This window comes from Oenanthe melanoleuca, chromosome 3 (genome assembly GCF_029582105.1).
Source record: "Oenanthe melanoleuca isolate GR-GAL-2019-014 chromosome 3, OMel1.0, whole genome shotgun sequence".
Classification (NCBI taxonomy): Eukaryota; Metazoa; Chordata; class Aves; order Passeriformes; family Muscicapidae; genus Oenanthe; species Oenanthe melanoleuca.
In genome coordinates, this window is record NC_079336.1 from 83,412,387 (window position 1) to 83,429,715 (window position 17,329).

General features: G+C 39.7%; 1 protein-coding gene and 1 long non-coding RNA gene across 3 annotated transcripts in view; one reads left to right on the forward strand and one right to left on the reverse strand.

Moving 5' to 3' along the window:
- PRKCE (protein kinase C epsilon) overlaps window positions 1-17,329 on the reverse strand; it is a 279,185-nt gene that overhangs the window by 36,212 nt on the left and 225,644 nt on the right. The window lies entirely within an intron of this gene.
- On the forward strand, window positions 6,795-15,615 carry LOC130251297 (uncharacterized). Of its 2 annotated transcripts, XR_008840128.1 has the most exons (4): window positions 6,795-6,850; window positions 8,927-9,146; window positions 10,182-10,334; window positions 14,641-15,615. It is a non-coding gene; the product is annotated as an uncharacterized LOC130251297 (long non-coding RNA). The 2 variants fall into 2 exon arrangements; XR_008840127.1 differs by having other exon boundaries at window positions 8,927-10,334.

The following is a 17,329-nucleotide window of genomic DNA, read 5'->3' on the forward strand; positions in this document are numbered from 1 at the left end:
AGTCCCCAGGCTTAGCCAAGGACTGACTCAAACTGTGGTATGTTATTCTGTGAGGTTCAGTGCTCTTATTTTTGTATCTCAAATAACATAAAAATAAGATTGTGTATTATAACAATAGGTTAGGTGGAGCGCAAACTAAAAGTGCCTACTACGGATGTCCATAATCCTTTCAAAGAAAATAATATTTAATCATTATTTGATAAAACCACTTGATGAAAGACAGTGGAAGGACAGTGTGAAGCTAGAAAAGCTTGTTAGATCAAGTTTTGAAAACTCAGTTCTGAAAAAATGTTACCAGAACCTTAGAAAGCAAATTTATCAGCAGACACCCTAATGAAGTTTGGATCTGCTCAAAAGTTTTCCTTTGAGCAAAAGCAATGCTGTTTTTCTCCTTATCTTTTTTTTTTTTTTTCCCCTCAGTGACCTTAGTAGGTAGGATGACAAAATCATTATCATTTGAACAGCAACAGAATACAAATCATGCCAGCAGAAAGAAAAGAGCACTTGCATTTCAGGCATGCAGTTTCTGTGTCTAACCAAAATGACTGAAGTTCTCTTTCCAACTTTTGACTGAAGCTGTCTTGCACAGGGTAGGAAAGCATGCACCAAACAAATGCATGCATATCTAGGTAGCACTTTGCATTTCTGTAGCAGTTCTCATTCAGCTATCTCAGCAATTAATCCTTGTAGCTTAATAACCCACAACAAGGATATTTTATCATATACTTTATATATATATTATATATACAGATATCAGGGAAAACAGAATTAAAATATATATATCAATCAACCCTGATTCCATCAGCTTTCAAAATTTACCTTAAACATGAAGGTAATTAGAGCTCTGAAACACTTTGCTCTGGTTTGAATTTTGCATCCTGTATTTTGCAGGATTCTGACTAGATTTTTGCCACCAGTCACAGAAGGTTAATTGAGGTACCATGATTTGCCCCAGGCCCCTCCATGGCCATCTCCACAGATATTTTCCAGCAGATGATACACAGAACATATGGACTGCACAGCTCCCTAAAGCAGTCTGTCCTACTCCACTGACTGTAAATGTTCTCTAAGAGAAGCAGGATCCTGACTTGGAAGCTTCAGTTGTGCTCCTAAACTCAGGTGAGATGAATCTGAGCCTTTGTGTACATTCAGTATAAGCTATTTCCTGGCTTCCTTTATTCCAGATAGAGATTTCATTCAAATTAGTTGTAAAATTTCAATTTTTGTAGTTGAAAGTCAAACAAAGGCAGATTTATTAGAAAGACCTGCATTTATTTGTCTTCTTAGTCATGGTGGAATTGCCATACTAGGCTTTTAAGTTATGCCCTCTACTAATTTTTATTTTTTCTTACTTAGCTAACATGAGCTCTCCTGTGCAAAAACTCCCTACATGCATATCCATCAAAAAGCCAGACATTAATTGCTCTGCTTTGACACACCAAATAAAGTGCTCCAAAGTATTATTCTACATTGTTTCAGGCACACAGAGAGAGTATTCTGAAAAAAAACCCAGCAAACCAGAAGAAAAGCTGCTACTGTAATCAGGCTTGATTGAAGGCATTTCCTGTATTTTGCTATCAAACCAGTTGTTTTTTCCATTACATACTAAGTGAACTTTAGTAAGGTCAAGACACCAGAGAAAAACAGGATCAGAATATCTTTAATCAACTAAAGTTGAGTACTTTAGTCTCTCTCTTTCAGTTGTTTAGCCCTGGATCTTATCCGACAGCTCCCAACAAATTTCTTCCTCCAATCACAGATACATAGAGCAGGTCAGTTTGAATTTATGATTTAGCCAGTTGTTTTCAATGGCATTTAACTTGTTAGTCTTACACTTTCCCTAGCCTAAAGGTCAATCAACCTCATGCTGTGTAACAAGACCAATATTATTTTAATATGATATAAGTCCAACAGGGGAGATGGGTTTTCATTCCCAATCACAATACTGAGCAAAAATACTTCCCTTGCTGGAAGCCTATCACTTCCACCACAGTGACTATTAAGATCAAGTGTAAGTTCTGAAATTACTATTAAATGAAAGTTAAAGCTGTGATAGCAAAGATGAATTCAATTCAATTTTGTATATTGTTATTCTGCTGTCACACTAAATGCAGATTATTCTAAGGTGTATATAACCCCCTGTACTGTGCTCTGACCCTATTATTTTTGGAAAGAAAAAGTCTTTATCTTCCATGGATGCCAGATGACATTTTCCTGGTTAATGTCATACAAATGTCAACACCTGCCTCGGAAATGACCAGTACCAAGCATGTTGTTGACTGACTGAAGAAGGGAAAACCAGGCTGTGCTAAACCCAGCAATCCTACAGAGAAAGCTCCTGATGCTTCCAGCCATATGGAACTTGTAAGGAAAGAGACTTCAATATGGGTGGTAGGCTGCAAAAAGAGCCTAGACCTTTCTCCCAGACAAAAAGTGACCTATCAAAGATGAGCACAGGCTGATGATGTGTTGCATCAGGAGTGCCATGAATTGTCATGCTACTCTTTCATGTGAGCACAAGTGACATGGCAGGCTGGAACCTGGGCCACAATCAGGGGAGACTACAGAACCCTGAGAGGGCAAGCAAAAGGTATTGGTGTACAAGTTATCTTTTCTTCTGTTTTACCAGTTGGAGAAAAAAGATGAAGCCAAAAGTACATTCATAATGCAAATCAACTTCTGGCTTTGTGGCTGGTGCAGTTGTGAGGGTTTTGGTTTATGACAAATGGACATACCTCAATGACTCTTAGTGTGTCAGAAGAAATGGGATCCACCTGCCTAGAAGAGGCAAGGGAATCTTTGGTAGTGGGCTGGCTGCTGTGGTGAGGTGGGCTTTAACCTGAAGGACTTAGTAGGTGGGGACTTAGCAATACTCATGCCATTGCAGCCAAGTGGGGAATAAACCAGGCAAACCAGAACAGGGACAAACATTCCTTATCTGCCTTTCAAGATGAGACACAAAAGACCAACCAACCCTCTCAAGTGTGTGTACACCAATGCATGCAGCCTGGGGAACAAACACAAGGAGCCAGAGCTCTGTGCCCAGTCAGAAAGAAGGAATAACTGAAACATGGGACAACTCCCAGGACCATGATGGATGGCTACAGGCTGTCACATAAAGACAGGCAGGGAAGAAAATGAGGTGTCATGCTCTGTGTTAAGGAGAAGTTTAAATGTATAGAAGTCAGACGTAGTGATTGTGGAAGCCCTATTGAATTCCTTTGGGTCATGATCAAAATGGTTGTCTCCAAAGGGGATCACAGAGCAGGCACCTTCTACTGACCTCCCAGTCAAGAAGATAAGGCCAAAAAAGCAGTATTTGTGTTATTTAAAGCAAGCTTTAGGTCAACAGAACTTAACTCTCATGGATAACTTCAACTCCCCATACATTTGTTGGAAAAACAATTCAGCAGCTCATGTATCATCCATCCAGGTCCTGGAATGCGCAGAGAACTGCTTCCTCAAACAAAAATTAGATGTGCCCACCAGGAATGAGCCACTGCTGGGCTTGCTACTGACAAACCAAGAAAACCTACTTTGTATTATCTTCATCAGTGCCAGCCTTGGCTGCAGTTATCCCACATTGTTGGACACTGGGATCTGGCTGAGCACGCTGAAGCTTAGTACTAAGGGAAAGGTATTAGATTTTAGAAGAGCAAAATTCAGCTTGCACAGGGGTCAGTTAGGAGGGATTCCATGTTAGGAAGCTTCCATGGACAAGAAAGGAACTAAGCTAGAGTGTTTCAAGCATGCTCTCCTGAAAATACAAAACCAGTTCATCCCCTTTAAAGATAAGGAAAGTTGGTAGAGAAAGAGGTTTCCCTTGGCTTAACTGTGAGCTTCTGAGTCTGCTCAGAGATAAAAAGAGAAGTGTACCAGAGATGGAAAAGTGGATGAACATCCATGAAGAAATACAAGGGCAGTGCCAGGGTGTGCAGAGATGAAGCTTAAAAAGCAAAAACTCAGACTGAGCTGAAACTGGACAGAGATGTCAAAAACACAAGAAAGGGTTCTTCATGTACCTAAATAACAAGCAGGTAGAGAAGCTAAAAATTGTTGTACTGTTAAACAGCAAAGGTCAATTAGCCATCAACAAAATTGAAAATGCTGTGGTTCCCAAGGCTTTCTTCACCTCTGTCTTCACCAGCACTGCTGGGCATCTGGTCTTGGGAACAAGAATCCACATTGATAAAAACACCCACCCACTGTCAGTGAAGGAGGAGTTGGTGAATAAAGTGTATAAATATTACAGGAGATTAACCCCTACAAATCACTGGGCCCTGACAATATCCACCCGAGGGTGCCAAGGAAGCTGGCTGACATCACTGCAAGGCTGCTTTCTTTGAGAAGTCATGGAGATCCCAGAAGACTGGAAGAAGTCTAATGTCAACCCAATCTACAAGAAGGGCTAAAAGTAGGATCCAGAAAATTACAGGCTCATCAATCTTTAACTTTCAGGTCCTAGGAAAGGTATGGAACAAATCCTCCTGGAGCTATCACAAGTCAGATGAAGCACACGATTGGGAAAAGCCATAACAGATTAGCCAAAGGCAAATTGTATGTGACAAACCTGATGGCATTCAATGACAGAGTAATCTGCTCAGTTGAAGTGGGGTGAGTGGTGGACATTGCCAGCCTGCATTTTGACAAGGCTTTGAAAATGGATTCCCACAGCTTCCTCCCAGAGAACCTGATGTGCTGCAGCCAGGAGGAGTCTGTGTGGCTCGTGGGTATCTGGCTGGCAGGACACACCCAGAGTGGTGGTAAGTAATTCCTTTTAGAACTGGCAGCTTGTCACAAGTGAGGTCCCCAGGGATCAATCCTGGTCTCAAGGCTGTTTTATATTTTCACAGGTGATCTGCTTGATGGGATCAAGTGTACCCTGACAAGGATTGATATCAATACTAAACTGAGTGGGGAAGTGGACACACTGGAAAAAGGACCACCTTGCAGGAAGGTGGATAGGCTGGAAGAGTGAGCTAACATTACAAAACTCAACAAAGACAAGTGTAAAGTCTTGCACTTGGGGAAACATAATCCAGGAGTGGAACATAAACCAGTATCTACCCAGCAAGGGAGCAGCATACAGGACACTGGGCTGCATCAACAAGGGCACCACCATAAAGGCTGCCAAAGGACTGAGAATCCTGCCATATGATGAAAGGCTCAGAGGACTGGGCTGTTCAGCCTTCAGAAGAGAAGGCTCAGTGGAGATCTTGTCACTGTGTTCCAGTATTTAAAAGGAACAAAGAAGTTAGATACTCACTTTTTATAAGAAATCAAATGGAAAAAAAGGAGACCATCTCTCTCCTGGAGAGATTCCTATTAGACACAAGAGGAAAAGTTTTCTCAATGGTAAAAATCAGGCATGGAAATAATCTCCCTGGTGAAGTGCAGGATCCTCCAACACCCTTAAGATTCAGCAGGAGAAGATGCTGGGCCATCTTGTCTAGACAGTGCCTTTACCAAGAAAGTTTGGATCAGATGATCCCTGGGTCCCCTTCCCACCTGACATGCAATCATTCTATGATTCCCAGCAGCTACAAAGAAGACCTGTGGTTTGGTCCAGCTCTGTTACCTAAATGAGAAGTCCAGGCTGCCTGAGCACTGTGATAAGACTAAGAGGAACCTTATTATACCCCTGCTGAACACAGATACAAGCAATGAAAGCTATTCAGTGCTAACACACGTTATCTTCTTAATTCCAGTAAGGTTGTTTATTAAAAGAAAACTAATGAAAAGAAATCTCCATTTCTCAGGGAAGGAACCAGACAGTCAGCCTACTCCAAGATGAGAACACACACAAAGATGAAGAGCTTGTAAAATATTACAATCTGCTGGTAAAAGCACAAATCTTTTACATCCTTAATAATGCCTATTTTGTGCTTCTATCTGGAATAGATAGAACCATTATTAGATTCAGGGGAAAAGTGAAAACACAGCAATGCAGGGAGCCCATGTCATAACTTGAATTGGTCTTCTTTTTCTTTCATTCCTTTGAACAAACACTATATACACTCTGCAAAATTTAAGAAAGATGTTTGAAAAAAAAAAAAAAAAAAAAGAAGAAAATATTTTAGTCTGGCAGCCACAACACAGGACATACAATAAAATGGCCAAACTCAGGTGATTGGAAGCAAATCCTGAGGAAGCCACTGATGCACCAGCACAAGCCAACATTTCAGTGCCTTTTCTATACTAGCCAATGCCCTCTGTACCTTTATGAAGCCCAGAAGGTGCAAAGGAGAAGGGTTGCTGAAGGTTTCTACATAAAATGTTTCTTTTTATAAAGTAAACCAATTTATAGGAATCCTATTCCCTATGTTCCCAAGGGTGTCCTTAGCAGGGAACAAACACAGCTCCCAGCACTAAGTAGAGTCTTGTTAAGCTGCACATCATGTTTCCATGGAGAAAAATGCTTTCTTATTCAGAAAAGAAAAACTCTGCAGTGAACTTTTGTACAGACACTGAATTTTTCCAACCTCACTTTGGTCTTTTTATGGAAAGCATTTCCACAGTGGTGCCTGTAATATTAGACAGAAAGGATTAAATAAATTATATAGCATAAATGAAATGATGTAACACAGAAAGAATGTTGCTTCCAACAAAATATTTACTTATATGGAATCACTAGAAGAAAGACTTTAGTAATTTTTGCTTCTATTCTGATTTCAGTAGCATAGTTCACATGCCTAAACATGTTTTTAACCTATCACGTGGTCTGAACTTGGGAAGGGTATGCAGGCTCTTCATTTAAAACCTTTTCTAACCCTGCTGTATTTACTGGGGATCAAAACAGCAGCAGTCAACAGCAGTTTAACAGAACTCTGCAGAAATTCTTGTAAAAACTGTGAGTTAAATTTATTTTGTCCTTTAATTTTCTAAAAGCATTCAATTATACAGAGAGATTGTCTGTTCCAAAATTCTGTAGAGTTAACAATTTTCTATTATGTTTGATGGAAGATCACTGCAGTGGCGGGATTCTGGCAAAATTAAGAAGAATATTATTTGTCTGTAAAGCATGAAGAAGATGCTTGAAACCTTGGGAGTTGATCACCCTTATATGTTGATCTATGCATGAAATAAACTCCTAATGCTGCTTCCAGACAGAGGTCACAGAATCTGATGGTTCAAAATCCAATCCTTGCTTTGATATGTAATTAAAAAGGGCTATGTGTGTTAAGGCAGAAAACTGTGGTTTATAAGATACTCTTTTAAAATTACAATTGTGTAGCAAAATCAAGTTACTTTTGCCCCCAGCCTCTGCCAGAAAGCTGCACAAACATTTCTAGACAATCTTTTCATGTACAGGAAGTTTCAGCTCCAGCATTGTTTCCAATGTAGCTGCTGCAGCCTTCCCCCATCTCCTCCAGAAAATGTTCTTGGGAAAGATACTTTGGCTGCAGTGCCAGCTTCTAATGCCACCACTTAAAATCTACTTATACAAGGCACCCCATGATTTTTAATTAATATGAATGCAATGGAAAGATGACTCATGGGTTACTCATGTGAAATAAAACACGGCATGACTTAGGAAATTTACAGTGAACTCACTTTTGCCAACATCAAGGTTAGGAGAGTGCTATTGCAATTTACCTTGTGAAGACAGAGAGACAACCAAGAGAAGCCAATAGTCCAGCCCAAATGCAAGAGAGACGCGCTTCTGAATAAAGATTTGAGAGGCTAAAATATTATTTTAATCTCTAACATTTGGTACTTACTGGGAAGTCACTGCATGTAAACACTAACTTCAGTAGGATTATAATATTAACTATTGGTCACTGTGGGCTGCTCTCAAACAATTTTGTGAACACGAAAAAAATTATTTTGGGCCTGAGGAATTATCTTTGTAACTTCTGCATGCCCAGCCTCTTCTGAGATCTGCAAACCAGACTCTATGTTCTGACAAGATCTGAAATTATCCCATAAAGCTCCCAGATAGTTATGTGGGCAAAAAGTAGCAAGGAACCTAATTATTACAGCTCACACATAAAGTTTAATTAAATTATAATGCACAATAAAGTCTCTTTGCATCCTTCTGACAGCCTCAAACTGAGCACACTGAGTACAATTTAATTCCATTGTAAAATTGCTTTTTTCTTCTGGTATCAGAAAGAGATTTTACTGCAAATAAGAGATTTTTAAAGAAAAAGTCTCATACACCAGATGGTGGCTTCTCATATATATTCTCATATACATTCTCATATACAATATATTTTTATTATGTATTATCATGTTTTGAATTCCAACTAAAAATGCATAAACAAACGAGTCTCTGGGAAATATTATCAAAATGCTTTTCAAACAGAATGGGAGAGAAGTTGCAGAAGTTGCACTATATCTCTAAGACATGTGTATGATATATTAAACTCACCATTGCCCAACCCTGAAACAAATAAGAGTATTAGTTTATAGTCTCTGCAGCCAATTTATACTATCGTGTTAAGACTTGATAGTGTAGCAAAAAAATATTAAGGGACACTGTGATTCTCAGCTCAGACTCATTAAATGATGACACAAAATACTCCATTAGTAATGATACTGTTCCACCCTTTCATCCTGTACTTTTCAGCCCCAGACACCAATCCTTCCACTGTCTTCCTAGCCCTGTAATTCTGTTGCTGTAATTAGGCAAATATAGCTATGTTTTACTGCTTTTTAAATAGATTCTATTACAGTGTGTTTAAAAAATAAACCCTATTATTATATGTGTTACAGGCACAAATTTTGGATTTTAGTAAAATCTCTCTTGGATTTGGTTTATAAAGACAATTGTTTTGCCCTAATTAAGAGCACATATATCTGAGCCAGGGAGAAAAGTCAGTAGTGGTAATGACTTATATCAGATTTGTCATTGAATTGTCTCTGGCTTTATAAGCTATAGCTCACTAATACCAGCTAATGTTTTGTTGTTATTACTACACAGAAAATTTCCAGGATGCTGTTTCAAACTTTCATCAAATCCTCTTGCTCATGGACAAAACACCTACTCAATCTGCAGATGTTTTGGAAATTGTGGTGAAATCCTCTTCCTCTTGGGACATCTACAGAAACCCCAAACCTTTGTCCTACTTTGTGAGCACCACTAGCTCTGATCTGGAGCAGATAAAATATTCCCTTCTTTTTCTCTTGTGAATTTTCAAAAGGTAAAAAGAGAATCTGCCTAAACACCAGGGTTGCCCAAAGGGCTTCTTTCCCCTCTGCTTGGGCTGTTTCTCACTCAGTGGAAATTATCTTAGAGGGTTTTGGCAGAGGCAGCTCCAACAAGCTTGCAGCAGAGTGCCATTAGCCTTGTGCAAGGCATGTGCTGCTGAACTGCTCTCTACTTCCTTCACACACAATCTGAGGAGCCTTTCATGCTAGCAGATAAAGACTTTGATATAAATGAGAATCAGACCCTCTTGACAATAGTTATGGCCTCTCTGGACCCATTACAGATTACCAGCAAATGAACTGGCAGACATTTGGTTTGCCTTTTATATCCTCAGTGTACAGCACCATAAACACTTGCTGTCCTCTCACTGGTAGTTAAGTTTACACAGATACACACTCAGGCAGTTCCTTAAGTGCCAATTATTTTTGTTCTACAAGTACTCTGTTAGAGCTTTTTCAGATTTATTGATGTTTGAAAGCTTTTAAATATCCATTACCCACTTAGCTGACCATAGCAATTTCAGCTGACTCTTTATTTGTGTTAGAATATATTTAGGCATTTTTTAAAATGGGTCTTCGTAGACCACAGGATATCCCTTGGAAACCCTGTAATAAATCAAGTAAATACCTGGTGAAGGGCTATAATGCTTATTTGTGACCATTTAATTTCATACTTTATATTCCATGTTTTGCACATATAAAGTTCCTCTGTTCAGGTTATTAGTGACCAAGCTTTCTTCAGTCAAAATTTTTGGGTACTTCTTCTGTATTCCTCAGTTTCATAACAAAGTGGACCCACAGTGACTGCTATACTGGCAATCTGCTGTTGCCATCCCATCCTCCCCTTCCCTTTAGGGGCAATCACATGCTCTAATACTGGAATACCTGTGAAGAATACCTTTATGACTGCCCACTAACAAATCTACACCAAAAAAAAAAAAAAAAACCCAACCAAACAAAAACCCACACAACTGCATGTACTGTGTGTATTTGACAGAGTGACATTTTCTGTGTTTTCCATACATCAGGAGAAGGAAATTGAAGCCTGGAGGATAAAAGCATACATATGTCAATACCACCATTATTTCTGGCCTCTCACATTTATTTACTCTGCTATTTTGTAAGACTGACTACTGGAAACAAATTCTTGAAGCAGGAAGCAAGGAGTGAAGACCCATGGGGTATGTACACTGTGAGAAGTGCTGCTTGGGCTTCTCATAAGACTCTCTTCTCAAAAGCTGGATGATACTGTAAAAATGGTTTTTAATCTAAACTGTGATACCCCCATCATAAGTGGTCTTGGGGGATTAAAATTCAGCTTGGTGGTGGGTGGTGGGTGTCTGTCCCTGGAGCCATCCATTGCTGGGTATATAACAGTGCAGAAACCATACCATCTCCCATTTTGATAAAGGCTGGCCTTGGCATCACTGCTACTCCTGCTCCACATTGCCTCCTCCACATGTACTCAATGCTGCTGATGAAGATGATGATGAAGGCTCCTATCTATGGTTATTTCTCCTGCTGCCTGCTGCTCTGGGGAGCTGCTTGCTCAGGCTCTGTGGCACAGTGGCAGCCAAGGCAAGGGGCACGCGTTACTGCCGGCACAAGAAAGGATTTGTTATCACCCTGGCCTTGTTACCCCTCACCTTTCTGCTCATTTTCAGCACTGCCAGGGCCACCTGCCATCTGATCCATTTTGTTCCACTTTCTGATTCCCTTGGTTAGATTGCACCTTGTCTGTCCAAGGTCTTTCTGATGTAATCCTACCACTATTTATTCTGGTATCAGTAGAGACTTTGATGCACTCCCCAAAATGCTGGGCTGTATTTTCTCTGGTTTAGATTTTTAGGCCTATTTAGTTAACCTCCTAGTGAACAATATTATTTCTATTTTCTTTCATTTGAGTACAAGCTGTCAGCTAAACAGACATTTTTAAAATTTTCAAAGGATTCCGTGATAACTCAGTTACGTCAGCTTTTGGATTGGCTAAATTTTCATTTTCCACTGCCTTTTGCTGTGTTAAGCAAAAGAACATATGTTTTTTAATAACATTGCCTTCTCAAATGTGATGATTTGCTCTTTTAAAATAAACATATTTTCTATCTAGGAAGTCAAAGCAAGGCCCCAAATCATTCAGGAAGCTGCACATACCATGCATATGAGCAGTCTCACAATCCAAATCAGCCTTTGAATAGTGATCTGCATGCAGGAATGCTTGCCAGAGCAGTGTCTAAGTGATAAGCTCTTATACAACAAGGAGGTGGATGAAAGAAGGGGTAGGAAGATGGGCAAAGAGAGTAAATGCAAATCTTGAGCCAAAAGTAGCAAAGTTCTGGCCAAAAAATAGAAGTTGCATGCAAATGTCATTACTGAAGGGCATAATTTAAATTTTCTTTTAAGGTTGTTCATAATTTTTGTCATCACTATTTAAAAAACTCCAATGAAATAGAGTTCCTTACTTGTTTTCATCTAACATTTTGCATTGCTTACCAACTTCACAACCCAGAAATTGCATTGTACCCTGGGCTGTACCCTAAGCACCGTGGGCAGCAGAATGAGGGAGGGGATTTTGTCCCTTTACTCCCCTCTGGTGAGAGCCCACCTGCAGTGCTTTAAATGGCTTTAAACTGACAGTATTTTTAGATATTAGGCAGAAATTTTTTATCATGAAGCAGTGGGTCACTGGAATGGGTTGCCCAGTGAAGATGTGGATGCCTGGAAGTTTTTAAGGCCAGGTTGGATGGGGCTCTGAGCAACCTGGTATAGTGGGATGTGTCCCTGTCTATGGCTGGGGGCTGAAACTAGATGATCTTTAAGCTCCCTTACAACCCAAACCATTCTATGGTTCCATTATTCAGTGAGTGTTGAGTGAAGCATCTCAAGAGCACAACCAAATCTTTGTTAACAGCCTGTCACCTCAGAACCACGTTTTCTGTGCACTTCTCTGCATTATTAGGAAACTTTGGTAGACGCATTCAACGCAGGCAAAAAGGCAAAGCCTCACCCTTAATGTGACATCATTTCAACACCACTGCAACTTTTCAGTTTTTGAAGACAAACATGACTGAAGGGCACAGTAAAATTCAATCCTAAATTTTGTCTGTTAGCAGAAGAATTACATGTAGGAAGCACCTTTAGATTTTTAGTGCGTTGTGAAATCGAAAGAATTCTCTTTCTTCTGTTAGAAAACTGTTTGCAGAGTATGATTTTGTTTGGAGCTAGTGCACATGATTCTGCAGAAACAGCAGTTTAGGAAAACTAATGGGTTTGTTCTGTACCAGTATAGTTCAGTTTCACATGTGCTGCAGCTCTACTGGATTTTTATTCTGTGTATGTTTCTCTGAGTTAAAATCTTCTTATCAAACCCAGAGAGATAACACACATTTCTTCCTGTTATAAAATAGAGACACGAACATCAATCCTCTAAAATCAGTGACATCCCCCCAGAAATAAATACAAATATGTTCTGTAACATTTCACTGCTATTATCTGTGGAGAGGCACTGTTGCCCTTTCTGTTGAGGGTACCGGAACATGGCTGCCCTCAGAGGAATGTAAACTTGGCATTAACCCTGGCAGATTCCCACTCCCTGCTCACTCTCATTTAACATTAACTCACTCCTATACTGTTATCAGAAGGTAAAGGTCATAGCTTTATTTACACAATACAGCACTATACAAACGGTCATTAAACAAGAAAAACTTGCACCAAATAAACATGAAGCAAAAAAACAATGCTGACCTCTCTACCAAGAACTCCCCTGGAAGTACCTTGCCATTCCCCAAATAAGGTCGATGCTGCTGGTCTATCCTTCTAAATATTAACTGCCCAGCACTGCCCCTCCCCACACCCAACTCCCACACAGCAGCCAACTAAGGACTTTTTTATGTCCCAAACCCGGGAGAAATTTAGAAAGCATTTCTTCTGTTGGCAAGACCATGTGGCTCATATCCTATTCCCACAGCCTTTACTCATCCTTCCACAGCTGGAAACCTTGTCAAAGGCTCTCCTATAGGACAGAGCCTTTAGCACAATACATAAGCTGGGCAGATGGCAGGGTGGACTCCCTCGCTCGAATGCCAGAAGCCTGGGAACCAACTCTCCTTCCTGCTTCTCATCTCCCTCAGCTCTGCTGCTCTCCACCCCAGCCCACTGCCTCTTCCTGCAGGGAACACATCCTGCTTATTTCTGCATTGCATGACTGCTCCTCTGCCTACATCCAGCGAGAAAAAGTGCAGAGGGCAGAGGCCGCTGACTAAAATCCCGTCGGAGCTCATGTTCAGTTTTAGAAACTAGAGCAGGCAGAGCAGAGAGAGTGTGGATGCAGTCCAGGGCTCGAACCCAGCCAGGAGCTCTGGTCAGGTGGTGTGGCTTGGGCAGCTGTCCCTGGAGACACTGGGACTCCACACACACCTGCACAATTCACTCCTTGCTTCCTATTTTTACTGGAGGTGATGGAAATAGTTTGTTGCTCACTTGGGCAGAAGCAAACTGTGCCTTCTCTGTAGCAGACTGCTGCAACAGGCAGCTTGTGTGGAGAGGACTTTGTGTTCATATTCCTGTGCTTAGGTGTGAATATGCCAGGTGATGGTGCAAGGTCTTGCCCTCTTTCATGGACTGTAGCTAAAGCACCAATCTAACCTTTAACTATTCAGAGTTGCAATAAGATGATCTTTACATACTTCAATCAAAATGTTCTATGTCTTGTTTCACTAAAAAATAAATAAAATAGGGGGAAGGGAATTTTATTTGGCTGCTGCCACTCAGAAATAACACAGTAAGGTAACTTGGAGAAGGATGACTTTTAACATGTTAACCACTGACCATGCAACATTTTCATCAGTGTAAATATAACTCCTCATTACTCTGCCAAGGTTGCACTGAATCACACAACCACCAATGAAGTCACACTTTCTAAATAACTATTCTTTTTTCACATAAAAACACACTAATGAAAGTGCTTTTAATTTTAGGTAGCTCTTTCTGCTCTGAAACCCTGGTGTGTGCTGGCCTGATAAACAGGAATGCTGGGAAAACTGATCATCCAGGGAAGATTTCAGTTAGTGTTCAAACAAGTTCTTGGGGTAGTTGTGTATGGAAAAAGCCTGGAGGTATTCAAGGATTGGCATCAGTATATTTACATCCACATTTGCCTCAATTCAGTGTTAATAAATCCTTCAGCATGACCAACATATTAATTACAGAGTGCAGAGAGCCTCAGAAAGCTCCAGCAAGTTATAGGCTGGCTTATTACCTCATATTGCTGAGGAACATAATAACCCAGAGTTATGAATAAGGACTCCATCATGACCAGGTGCTGCATGATTTGAAGGCAACATCTCACAGATCTTACACTTGAAAGCAAAAAATGTGCTCATACATTAGTCAACCCAAAGCAGGTGACACTATTTTCCCAGTTAAGATATTTTTCATCTTTTCAGGTGAACTGAAATTTTATACATTCAGGTTTTTTCTTTTGTATTTCAGAGAGAGCACTTGAATGACTCTGGAGGATAATAGAGATCAAGCAACATGCAACTACTGAAACCGTGCTTACAGCTCACACAGTTATTTCCTAAATCATGCATGAGCTGGGGACACCATCATTTATGTTCCTGAAGTGGTGACCCATTCTAGTGCTGGCCTTCCTGCCTGGGGGGACAATGGCTCTTTGTAGGCATTTCAGGTCACAGCAGGTCACTTGTGTCACCTCACTTGAACTCCTACACTGAGAGCAGTGACAGCCACCCAGGTACTCCTGACCTCAGCCCAACAAGTGAAACAAGAACATGCCACAATTACATACATCTGCATAAAGAGCACAGGAATGTGGAAATTCAGTACAAGAGGGGAGTATAGAACTGGCAGTTACTTAACACACACACAGTTCGTTGCATTTTCTCTACATGAAAATATATAAAAAATTTATATAGACATAATATACATTAATATATTATAACTGACTTTAAATATACTAGATTCTAGGGACAGGTGACACTGAACATAGTCCACAACCTTTCATCACCAAGTTCAAACTCCAGTCCAGCCCACAAGAAAAATCAAAATGAGATTCCTAGTCCTTAATTCCTGAAGCTTGGATACATTTTTTAAAGTGGTGCAATTGCAATTGCATAACACAAACAAGGAGAAGTGCCAGAAAATGGGATTGAAACTTCTCTAGTGTCTGATTAACTCTACTTGTATTATCAGGCCCCAGCCTGACATGTGCCTGAATAGCTGAATGCCAGATGAGAGGGAAGGTGGCAGGGATAATGTAAATATTTTTATTAAGCTGTTGAAGTGTTTTTGACACAACAGTAACATCACACCTTTAAAAATGCCACACTAAAAATTATCCTAAAGTTTCTCTATCATACAAGATGCATTCATAATGGGAATATCTTATATATAAGAGTTGTGAGGTTCATCTTTACTTCCAACTTAAACTCAATCAACATAAGGAAGATATATGTAATTCCAGTGAGCACACCAGTTACTGGACAAGTCTGGGAACAACTGTTGGGCCAGCTGCAAAGATGTGAACTCAGAATAATTTCTATTGCCAAAAAGGGAGCTGGCTTTCTCTTTGAACTTCAGGGGAAATGAGGATAAACCAGTTATTACAAAAGATGATCATTTAGTATCATCATAGCACTTTCTAAAAACCTAACCAACAAGCCAAAGCATGAGCTAAAGCTAGTTATTTACTTCCAAAAATATATCTTTGTTTAGCTGCAAACAAATATTTCCACATACAAGACTGAAAAAAGATCAGAGGGTATAGCAGCTATTTTGAAACCTGCATTTCCATCAAACATCTTAGTTTATTTATATATTCTCCACTTTCCTTGAAGTAGTGCCCACACAAGCAGCATTTCCCACTTTGGAGAATAACCATTAATTTCACACCACAATGTTTTTTCTAGAAATATAATTACACAGAAGACAAGTATTCTTTATTAAAATATCTGAAGGCATGTTAGGTAGTTATGACTGGTAGCTATTCAGGAGCAAAGGTTGTTTTCTTTTTTTCTTTCCCTTTTCTTTCCTTGTTTGCCAACTAATAAGAGCCTTGGAGATGTAAAGGAGTTACTTGATCCCAATGCATTTTTAACATTGCAGTAAATAATGCAGTGAGGTATGGAATAATTAGGCTGAAACTGTTCTGTGCAAGACAACTATTCTTACACATGCTTGACATCAACAAATGCATTTTCCCAAGGCCTGGCACATTGTGAATGAATTGCTACATTTTATTATGATTAATTATTTTAAAAAAATTTCTAACTTCTTCCTTCTACTTGTATTTTACAGCATAACTAGGATGTACATTTTACAAATATATGAACTCCTAGTTCAGATCTCATGGTCTGGAAAATGAATTATTCTTACAGACATAGCTATGTCAAGAATAAAAAAAAAAAAGATGACTGCTAATTACAAGGTGTCTACCTCCAGCTTCCAGAAGGAGGAAATTAGCTCTACTATTTTATGGAAACAAAGCCTCAAAATCCTTCACTTTTCAAAGTGACAAGCTTGTCTGTTCCCCTTATGACAGATCCTTATAAAATCTACAGTTGCCACATTCTATTATGTGAATGTACAAATACCTAGCTTTGGAAATAAATGCAGACAGTGAATAGGAAATATGATATGGGCAGGAAAGGTAAGAAATGTGTTGGATCTTCAGCACTTGAAAACAAACCCATGTGAAGTGTCAGGGCCAAAGGTACAACCCAGTATGCAAACATCAGACCAGCTTTAATAAAAGATGGAGATTAAGAGCTGCAGCTAGCAAAGATTTATAAAGAAAACCAAATTTTTGATGAAAAGACCACTTTCAAAGAGATTTACTTTCCTCAGAAGCTGTGATGTTCTGCTGTTTGCTCTGTCTCTGGAAAGGAGATGCCTTTGAAAAATTTGCCTTTGAATCCCTTTGTATGTGGGAAAGCCAATTGCTTCTAATGGAACTTACCACTCAATCCTGGTTACTAAACATTTAATATTTCCTTCTTAATTTCTAGTACTCTCAAGACCTGCCCTTATATGAATCCAGCGATGTGACAAATTCTACATCCTTATCTTGATATTTCTGGTCACCAAATCTGAGACTGCCTGTCCCTGAGATGACTACCTCAAATCAAACCTGATTACCTGAAAGAGGATAGGAATATCA